Consider the following 9,746-nt stretch of genomic DNA (forward strand, 5'->3'; position numbering starts at 1 on the left):
GGTGTGTGACACTGGGGACCAATCATCTGGCCTTTAGCATCTGCTCAAAGAGCCATGGTCCAAGACAGCCTTCCCTGTGTGGAAGAAAGCAACAAATGGATAAACTGCCTTCCAGAAAATTCCCAGAGTATCTGAATCATTCCTCATTCAAACACTGAAATCCTACTATTTGCCAAGACTTGCTCTGGGTAACAGCCCATCATAGTACCCAGTCTCAATCCTCTTCTTGCCTGTTTCTCACAACTCAGAATGCAAGTTTAAAATCCTGCTACCACAGAGAGCTCAGTGCAGGGCATCAAGGAGTACATTCAGCCTGCAAAGAATATGGAAACTGGGGGTATTTCTACCCACCCCCACATACTCCTTTTTTCTGTAGAACAACTTCATTTGCTCTGGGAAAATCTGGTCTTTCTTGTAAGGAGGTTTATGGCCTCCATCCTTCACACATTTAAGGCAATCTATAGCTCTATTCTTTTGGCATATGTCATTCAAAAGTCAAGCAAGGTTATATTCCAGGGCTGCTTACAGAAGTCACCTTGATTCACTCTTCCTTGTTCCTTCTTCCTCCCCACTTCCTGACACCATTTCCTGTGACCCAGCTCTTGACTCACAACCCCAAGTCCAATCCTTCCACTGATCTTTCAGACTTGAGAGCTTGTCCTGTGACTTTAATTTTTTCCTAAAGTGATTCTGATTTAACTTGCCCTTGTCTTGCCTTGATCAGAGCCCCTGATATGGCACCCAGACCTCCATGTACCCCAGGTAGCAGCTACATTTTCCTCTAAGCTGACCCTAGACAGATAGTTGGTGTAGGTATAGCTTTGAAGTGGCTTACCCAGGAGAAAAAGGAAAAACTGCAATTTGAGAACCATTTGGTGTCAGAGTCATAGCCAGAGAGAGGCAGCAATGTGCTGCTGATAGAGAGGAACATGAAACGATTTCCTGCAGAAAGGGTTCTGTGTCTTAGGATTTCTTTTTAATAACGAGTAGAATGGTGGGTGACGCTGTGGGAGATGAGAGGAGAGGCAATACATTCTTAAATAGTCTCTGTGAAAAGCAAGAGACAGGGGACCAAGAGAGGGAGGAGTGTGCAGTGTCAAGGACCTGACAAATGGTGCCAAAATTTGTAGGATTCTGGTTCTTGTGCCTGGGCAATCGCCCTTAGTAGCACTTAGCTCCCTGTATGCATAGACAGAAAGCTGGAAGTTTGCTAATAGTAGAATAGAAAGTGGAGGTCAGTGGAGTTGAGTGCTTTGGCCAAACAGTAGTAAATGTAGTGGATTAGTGGAGGGAAAAGAAAAACTAATGCCAGGAGAAGGCTGAAAATCTTCCAGGAGAAAGGGGGGCATGAGAAACTGCCAGGTACAACTAGAGAAAAAGGCCACAAAAAACACAATATATAGAATCAGGAGGACATAAGTACAGATACCCTCAGAACATGAGACTTTAGCCATAACAGAAAGTAAGGATTTATAGGTAGCATAGCTTGGATAAGGGTCACAGCTAAGGTTTTTATGGGCAAGGGCTGCCAGGTAGACTGAGGATTGTACTGTTTGTTTTTGTTTTTGTTTTTTGCCAACTTGACATGAGCTACCATCATCTGGAAAGAAGGAGTCTCAGATGAGGAATTGACTCTATCAGGTTGCCTTTAGGAAAGTGTAGACATATTTTTCTGTCCCACCTGCCAGCTCCCAAATCATGACATAGAGACTTATTATTAATTATGATAGCTTGGCCAATAGGCTTGTTTCTAAATAGCTCTTATAACTTAAATTAACCCATTTCTATTCATCTACATGTTACCATGTGACTTATGGCATTTACCTGTCCTACTGCATGTCTTACACCCTTTCTGTCTGGCTCAAGACTCATGGCATCTCTACCCTTCTTCTTCCCAGCATCCTCTGTGCCTGGAAATCCTGCCTAGCTATTGTCCTTTAAGCTTTTTATTAAACCAGTAACAGTGACACATCTTCACAGTGTACAAAAAGATTATTCCACAACAGGAAAGTCTGTGTAGTATTGTCTTGATTAATGATTGATTTGGGATAGCCCAGTCTACCTTTGGTGGTACCACCCCTGGTTCTGAGTTGTATAAAAAAGGAAACTGAGGGAGCTGGAGAGATGGTTCAGATATTAAGGGCACTGGCTGATCTTCCAGAGGTTCTGAATTCAATTCTCAGCAACCACGTTGTAGCTCACAACCATCTATAATGAGATCTGGTGCCATCTTCTGGTATGCAGATATACATGCTGGCAGAACACTGTATACATAATAAATAAATCTTAAAAGAAAATAACCAGGAAACTGAGTAAGATGAGGAGCAAGCTACTGTTCCTCCATAGCCTCTACTTAAGTTCCTGACTTCATGTTCCTGCCTTGAGTTGCTGCCCCAACTTTCTTCATGATGAAATATAAGGTAATAGAAGAAACAAACCCTTTCCTTCCCAAGTTGCTTTGCTCATGGTCTTTAACACAGCAACAGACAGGACAATGATACAGATCAGAGACATATGTACATGGAAGGAGGCTAAGACTCAGGGAGTTTAGAGTATGGAGTGGTCCCTTCCCATGGCTCTCTGAACCTCCTACTTCTGCCCTGATGCTGGTTAAGAGGGTGATTTAGGGAACATAAATCTCGGGGTGGGGATTCTAACTATATGGATTTATGTTAAATCATGAGGGCAAAGATAGGGACATCTAGTGAAAATTATCTACATGGTGTCTTTCCCCAACTCCTTATCCAGCTGAGTCCTCATCTCAGAATATCAGATCCACATGCAAAACTCAAGTCCCCTCAGCCACCTCTTCCCTGCCTGTTATGAAACATCATGGACAAGTTGGTGGAGTGTGACAGATTGCAGATGTGGTTATAAGTCAATCTTCTTTTCTTTTCCTTTTTGCAGTGTGACTTGGAACACCCTGTTGAGATTCCTAACTTTTGAATCTAGAGTGGTTTGAAGACTTACCCAAAAGAACATGGCAGAAGAAATTTTATACAAGTTTGACCTTGACTTATGCAAGAGGCTATGTGTGTAAGTACAGGTTACGTTGCTAATTGATGGGGGGCATATCTTTAAGTCCCCAACTTAAATTCAGCTCACTTCTAGTACTTTGAGCCATTGGATGATGCCACCCTGGATCATTCTGCCCCCATCTGAGTCTCCATGAAGAAGCTAAGAATAGATCAACCAAACAAGACTTAAATTGTTAGGGCCACCCAGTCAGCTCACAGACTCACAAGAAATAATAGTTACCTTGCGAAGGCACACTTTAGGGAAGGTGTGGTTTGTTATGCAGCAAAAAAAAAAAAAATAGCAGATACAGGATGGAATGGAGAAGACATAAAAGTCAACTGTCCTGAATAATGAAAAGATTATGATCAGTGGTTGTCACATAATATGAACATTTCTCTTCTGCACAATGCTGTCCTTTTCTTCCTCTAGGCTGACAGAGTCCCATTCAAAAAAAAAAAAAAAACATGGCTTGCCAAGGCATTGCAACTAGGGTACAGCTCCCATTTGTTCCCTTAGACTCCCTTGTAAAGGCACAACTTGCTCAAATTTTAGTAGCCTCCTTACTTGTCATCAAGAAGCCTAATATTGTTCTCTTCAGGAAGCAAGTGTACTATGCTGTTCCCCAGTACAACTAATTGGATGGGAAGCTGGTATCTGACTGGAGAAGGTGGGGTTATCATCTTGCTTTTGGAAATGATAACATAAATTTTATTGCAGGATTGGATGGTTAAAAGATGCATCTACAAAGGTCTTACAGAAAAGGCTTGGGATTGAATCCTGAAGGGCCATGGCGGGTTATGGCATGCTGAAACTGAGAAGCTATGAGCAATAATAACTAGCAGAGGGATATCAGACACAGGGTCTATGGATCCATTGGGTTAAGGACAGGACAAGCACTGTAGGTACCTGCACTAAGGTGCCTCAGCCACCAGGATCAGAAACCAGTTTTCACCTGGGCTAGAGTCCTGTCCTTGGGTTTTTGAATACTCAAACTCCCTGCTTATTCACTTCCCATACTTGAGTTGATCCAAATAATACTATTCCTTGCATGGTAAAGCTCCCAGTAACACAGAACAATATCTCCTCATAGATCCAAAGGCAGACAAACCCCATAACTGCCCACCCATTATGCTTCCTATGTCCCTAGCTCCTCCCCAAGTTTTGGTGGGACAGATATAGGAGCAAAGACTTCCAGAGCCATCAGGAAGCAACTACATACCAATCTTTAAACTTCACAGTCTCTCCTGAGCCTGCCTACAATGCCTCTCTCCCTACCACTTGGAAATACTCTTTTGTTACCTGTTGTCAATTCATACCATGAGAAGCTGTTACCACTTACAAAGACCTCCATTGTATACCAGTAAGGATGCTGTGTATTCCCAGCTTCTCCTAACTTCTCCTGTTAGGATCCAGTGGTTTCAGAGCTAGAGAAGCCTATAAAGTTCACCCTGTCACATTTCTAAGTGAGAAAACAGGGGCTCACAAAGGAGAGTACCCCAGGTCACCAGTGCCAGATAGAAGCAGGAAGTAAGTCATGTAAGAACTGGAGCCCTTGTCTCCTGTCTCCTTCCTATTTCAAAAGATTCTCAATCAGCGGGGCAGGCCTTTGAAACAATTACAGCCACTAAAGAATAGTATGCATTCACACACTATTTTTGACCATTCATTATTGGTCAAGACTTACCGCAATCACCATTCCTTTAAGTAGTATAATCTTCAACATTCCCTGTAAGATTATGGTCTCTTTATTCCAGAAGACACCAAGGTAAAACACAGGCCAGAGCTAGGTTATAGAACCCAGCCAGCACAGCCAGAACAAAAGGGGCCAGGGTCCCCACGTGCAGCCCCTTAAGAAGCTCCCTTACGTCACCCCGGCTTTCCTTCACCACGCCCTTATGGGCGAGTCCCGGATCCACCTGGTACCTGTCCCAGGACTATTGGGCGGGGCTAGGGTGACTCCCTACAATTCCCTCTGGACCAATTCAACCCAGAGTCTGTCTCAGGGCCAATGGCAGAACCAGAACCCAGAGAGCCTATTCTCAGAGGTCCGTAGAGGGTGACCAAGGGATAGCTGTTATGATCAGCCTTCTGTTTCCATGCTAGTGGTGCTGGTGGAATACTACCCCAGAGTCCTGACCTCTGCTTTTCTGAAATAAGAGGCCTGAGACAGGCTGACCTAGGAATCTACCCTTTCTTCTCCATTTATCAGTCTTTGTGAGTCAACATTCACCCAGAGCAGAGCAGCTTCCCTCTGCAGAGGCTCATCCAATGCTTCTTGACTCTGGTGGTATATACATCTAAGACTCCCATGCCGGAGAGGAGGAAACTGAGACTCACAGATGAAATCACCAGTGCCACACAGAGGTCATCGAGTATGGTGAAGATGAGAAGCTGTCTGACTCCACAGCTCTAGCTACCTCTATGATGCTGCATTGGGTATCTGAAAATTGCAAAGGAGAAGTGCTTGGTGGCAGTGGTGACAGCAGGAACAAGACAGAGTGTCTCTTCTTGGTCCAGGCTAGGTGATGATCTGGGATCCCACTGGCTGCTTCCTTTTGAATTAAATAGAGCTGTTAATTCAGTCTGAACCTAGCATACTGAGTCCCAGAATGGGGTGGGGCTCTATTAGTTACCTTTCTCTCACTGCTATGCAAACACATGGCAAATAACAACTTAAGGAAGTTTTCCCTTCCCCTCTCTTCCTCTCTGGCTTATGGTTTAGGGAGTACAGTCACCTGTGATGAATAAAATATAGCACTGGGGTATGAGATGGTTGGTTGCATTGCACCTACACTCAGGAAGCAGGGAGAGGTGGATGCTGGTGCTCAGCTACCTATCTCTTCTGTACTCAGTTCCATGGGATGATGCTGTCTACAGTAAGGGTGGGTCTTTCCTCCCCAGTTAAACTTGTCTGAAAATGCTCTCACAGACACAACAGAGGTATGTCTCATAAGTGGGTCTAAATCAGTCAAGGTGACAATGAAGGTTAACAATCCTAGGACATTCTGCCTTTGTGGGGGCTCATATTTCAGGCTCCAGGGGTGGGAGGATTTTGGACTCAGGATGTGGGGTGGACAAGAGCTGTCGTTCTAGAAACTATTCTTCAGGGTACAATTGTTGACATGGGCAGTATTCTATTTTCATTTTGTTGTGATTAAAAACACCTTTACAAAAGCAATTTTAAATGGAGAGAGAGTTATTCAGCTTCCAATTTCAGTGTATCACCTGGAAGCAAGTGAGCAAGTCATGGCAGGATCTTGAAGCAGGTAGCCAGTTCACTATCTCTACTTTCACGTAGTCAAGGGTCCAAACTCAGGGTCTGCTTTTAGGCCGGGTCTTCCCATGATCATAATGTAATCAAGACACTCCCCTGCAGGTCAACTTGATCTAGGAAATCCACCATTGAGACTCTTTTCAGATGATTCTAAGACAGTGATACGTTGACAGTTCATACTAACCAGTGCAGGCAGTTTTGCCATTCCTGCAGGATCATGACACAGAGTTGAGCGTACTAAGAACTATCACAAAGCAACTTTAACTTGAGAGTGGGACCACTGTTGCATCAGCAGAGCTGACCAGGTAGCAAGTGGGCTTTCCTGGTATGTAGGTGCCAAGAGGACTCGGGGCCAAGTCTATCCCCCATCCAGGCCCTCATGAACCTGGGTACAGGGCAAAGCAGGGTGAACTGGACCACCTGGAAAGAGAGAAGGGGTTAGCCTTGTTGACCACAGAGCTCCTGGATAAGCATATCTTCCACAGGGCACACACATAGTGGGTGACTCTATAGGAGGACAGATGATCCCTGTATGACTACTGGCTCTTCGATAAGATGAGCAATGATTCCTTCCCTTCCTGTAGCCTGCAAAATTCTCATCCAATGATCCCAAACCACTGCCATACACACACTGCCATCTGCTGGGGGTAAGGAGGAGTGATCCTGAAGCTATACTGAGATTGGGCCCAAGGCAGAATTTATATCTCACTAGTGGCTTTGCCTGCCTGCCTCTTCTGGCCTCCCAAGAAAACTCTCACACCTCCTGCGGAGAACCAATTCCTTTATCTCTTGGGTTCTGCTCCTGACTCCCCACTTTAGGTAGTTATTCCTAAGGACAGACCATCACACAGGTACAGGCACAGAGGCAGGGGTTCACCATAGGATTGCTGAGAGCACTGTAGGGAGGCTTTGAGTATACGTGTGTTTTTAGAGTAGGGGTTCCCTGTGATGCATGGAGAATGGGAGAGAGAAGGTCACAGAGCCCAACCTGTTGGAGGTCTGGAGTGGAAGCTACGTGTATGTACTGCCTCTAGTCTACTCAAGGGTTGCAGTCCCAGAGGACTAGGCTGGATAAGTCCAGAGTAGCCTCGAAGCAAAGAAGAGTGGGGTGGGGGTTCTGTGTATCTGCTTGCAAACTTAGGGAACTAATTAGGGAAGTCAGAGCCACCTAGTGGAGAGATGACTTAGTCAGTAAAGTGGTTCCTACACAAGCATAAGAACCTGAGTTCAAACCCCCAACACCTATGTGAAAAAGACAGGTGAAGTGGCATGTAGTTCCATAACTGTAATTCCAACACTGGAGGGGCATGGGTCCAGGAGGACCCCTAGAGCTCACTGGCCAGCCAGCCCAGCTGAATCAGAGAGCTCTAGGTTCAGAGAGAACACTTGTCTCAAAATGATGATGATGATGATGAGGAGGAGGAGGAGGAGGAGGAGGAGGAGGAGGATGAGGAGGAGGAGGAGGAGGAGACTGATTGAGGAAGATACTGATATTGACCTCTGGCTTCCACATGTACAGGCATGCATGCTTGTGCACTTTCATGCACACATGCTCAAATATGAACATGTAAAGACAGATATATAGCTCATATCAACACACACACACACACACACACACACACACACACACACACACACACACACACACACACACACACACACAAAGAAATACCTAGTGGATAGTGGAGGAGGACAACAGTCTGAGACTTCCCATCAGAACTGCACATTTCAAGCATGAGAAAACTGAGGGTCAGAAATATGATGCATTTTGTACCAATCTCTTGATAAGAGAGACCATGGAAGCTCTATAACAGGACTTGAGAGCATTTAGTCTAATCTCTTCACTTGAACATGGGGAAACTGAGCTTCAAGGATGACAGCAGAGAGGAAGGCTGCCACACTGTCAGGCAATATCTATCTGTTCTGCGTTTCTTGGGCACTAGACTGCTCCAGCAGGTGAAGAGGCCATCACCCTGATATAGGGTCTGAAGAAGACAGTGGACTCTAGGGATGGGGACTGGTAGGTGGGAGGCTGTCCAGGCTTCTGAGAGGAACACTGAGGCAGCAGTCACTGTGTCCTGTCCTGAAGGCATGCTTCCACCACCTGCCTCAGTGCTTAGCACAGGGCCAAGACAGGAGGCTTATTTATTCCTGTGCGTTTATTTACTCATCTTTTATTCATCCACATCCTGTCACTGTATATTATTTACATTATAAATCATATGTATTCCCACACTCCCTCTTTAGGAAAAAGCCCAAGAATCCATATTGTTCTGAAGTTGTGAAAATGGTAGTGGTGATGGTGGTAGCTGTGTCTCCTTCTTCCCTCAGACCTCCCTGCAGGATGCAGAAACTCCTCGTGCCAAGCAGAAACTGAGACCATCTAGACACCCCATCCCTGAGCCTGGTATGTGCATCTGACCTTCAGTTCTTTAGAGGGGCACAAAAAAGAGCAGGAAATAGCTCAGATGGTAAAGTGCTCGCCATGCACACATAAGGTCCAGAGTTCAATCCCCAGAATCTGTTTTTTTTTTCTTTTTAGCCACCCTGCTATGGTGACACTTGCTTGTCCTCCCAGCACAGGAGAGGCAGATAAAGGTCTGCTTGGCAAGCTCCAGGCCAACTAAAGAATCTCTGTCAATTTAAAAAGGGGGGGGCAGTCAGTGCCTTAAGAATAACACCCAAGGTTGTCCTCTGGCCTACACATGCATACACATGTACCTGAACACCTGCACATACATGAACATACAAACATGCATACACACACTCAAAAAAGAGACGTGCGAGAAGGTGGGATCTTCAGGGAAACCTTAGGATGGTGTGTCACACTATTCTGCTTCTAAGCTAACCATGGAGGGTTAGACTATAGCAGCAGCTACCTCAGACTGTCTGGGCTGAATCCAAGCAAGTCTGGAGGAAGTCAAGTTAGTCAAGCAAGCCACCCCAGAGATGGACTGAAGATGCCGAGACCACAGTTCATGTGCAAAAGAGCTGTGGAACCAAGAGGTAACCCTGTGGGGTGGGCTGTTTGGACCAAAGCAAGTCAGGAATGAATGCAACAGTTTGTGGTGGGGTCCAGCTTATGGTCATAGCTTATATTTATAGGTTTGCAACTAAGTGGGCTTAGAAGGCCTGGAGTTCTGAAAAGATCCTGATTTCAAAAACCTGTGCTGAGCACATATGCCCAGCAGCTGTGAGAATGAACATCGGAAAACTAATACCTACCTGTTCCAGGAAGGCATAGTCACAAGCCATTATTTCATGTGTGTGTGTGTGTGTGTGTGTGTGTGTGTGTGTGTGTGTGTGTGTGTGTGTGTGTGTGTGTGCGCGCGTGTGTACACACAAACACTCAAAAGATGCACATCTGAATATAGTTATACAAGCTTGTGTGTGAACGCACATGCGTGAAGAATAGAGAACAACCTTGGCAACCTTAGGTTCCATGACTCAGGTT

The sequence above is a fragment of the Cricetulus griseus genome, chromosome 3 (assembly GCF_003668045.3).
Source record: "Cricetulus griseus strain 17A/GY chromosome 3, alternate assembly CriGri-PICRH-1.0, whole genome shotgun sequence".
Lineage (NCBI taxonomy): Eukaryota > Metazoa > Chordata > Mammalia > Rodentia > Cricetidae > Cricetulus > Cricetulus griseus.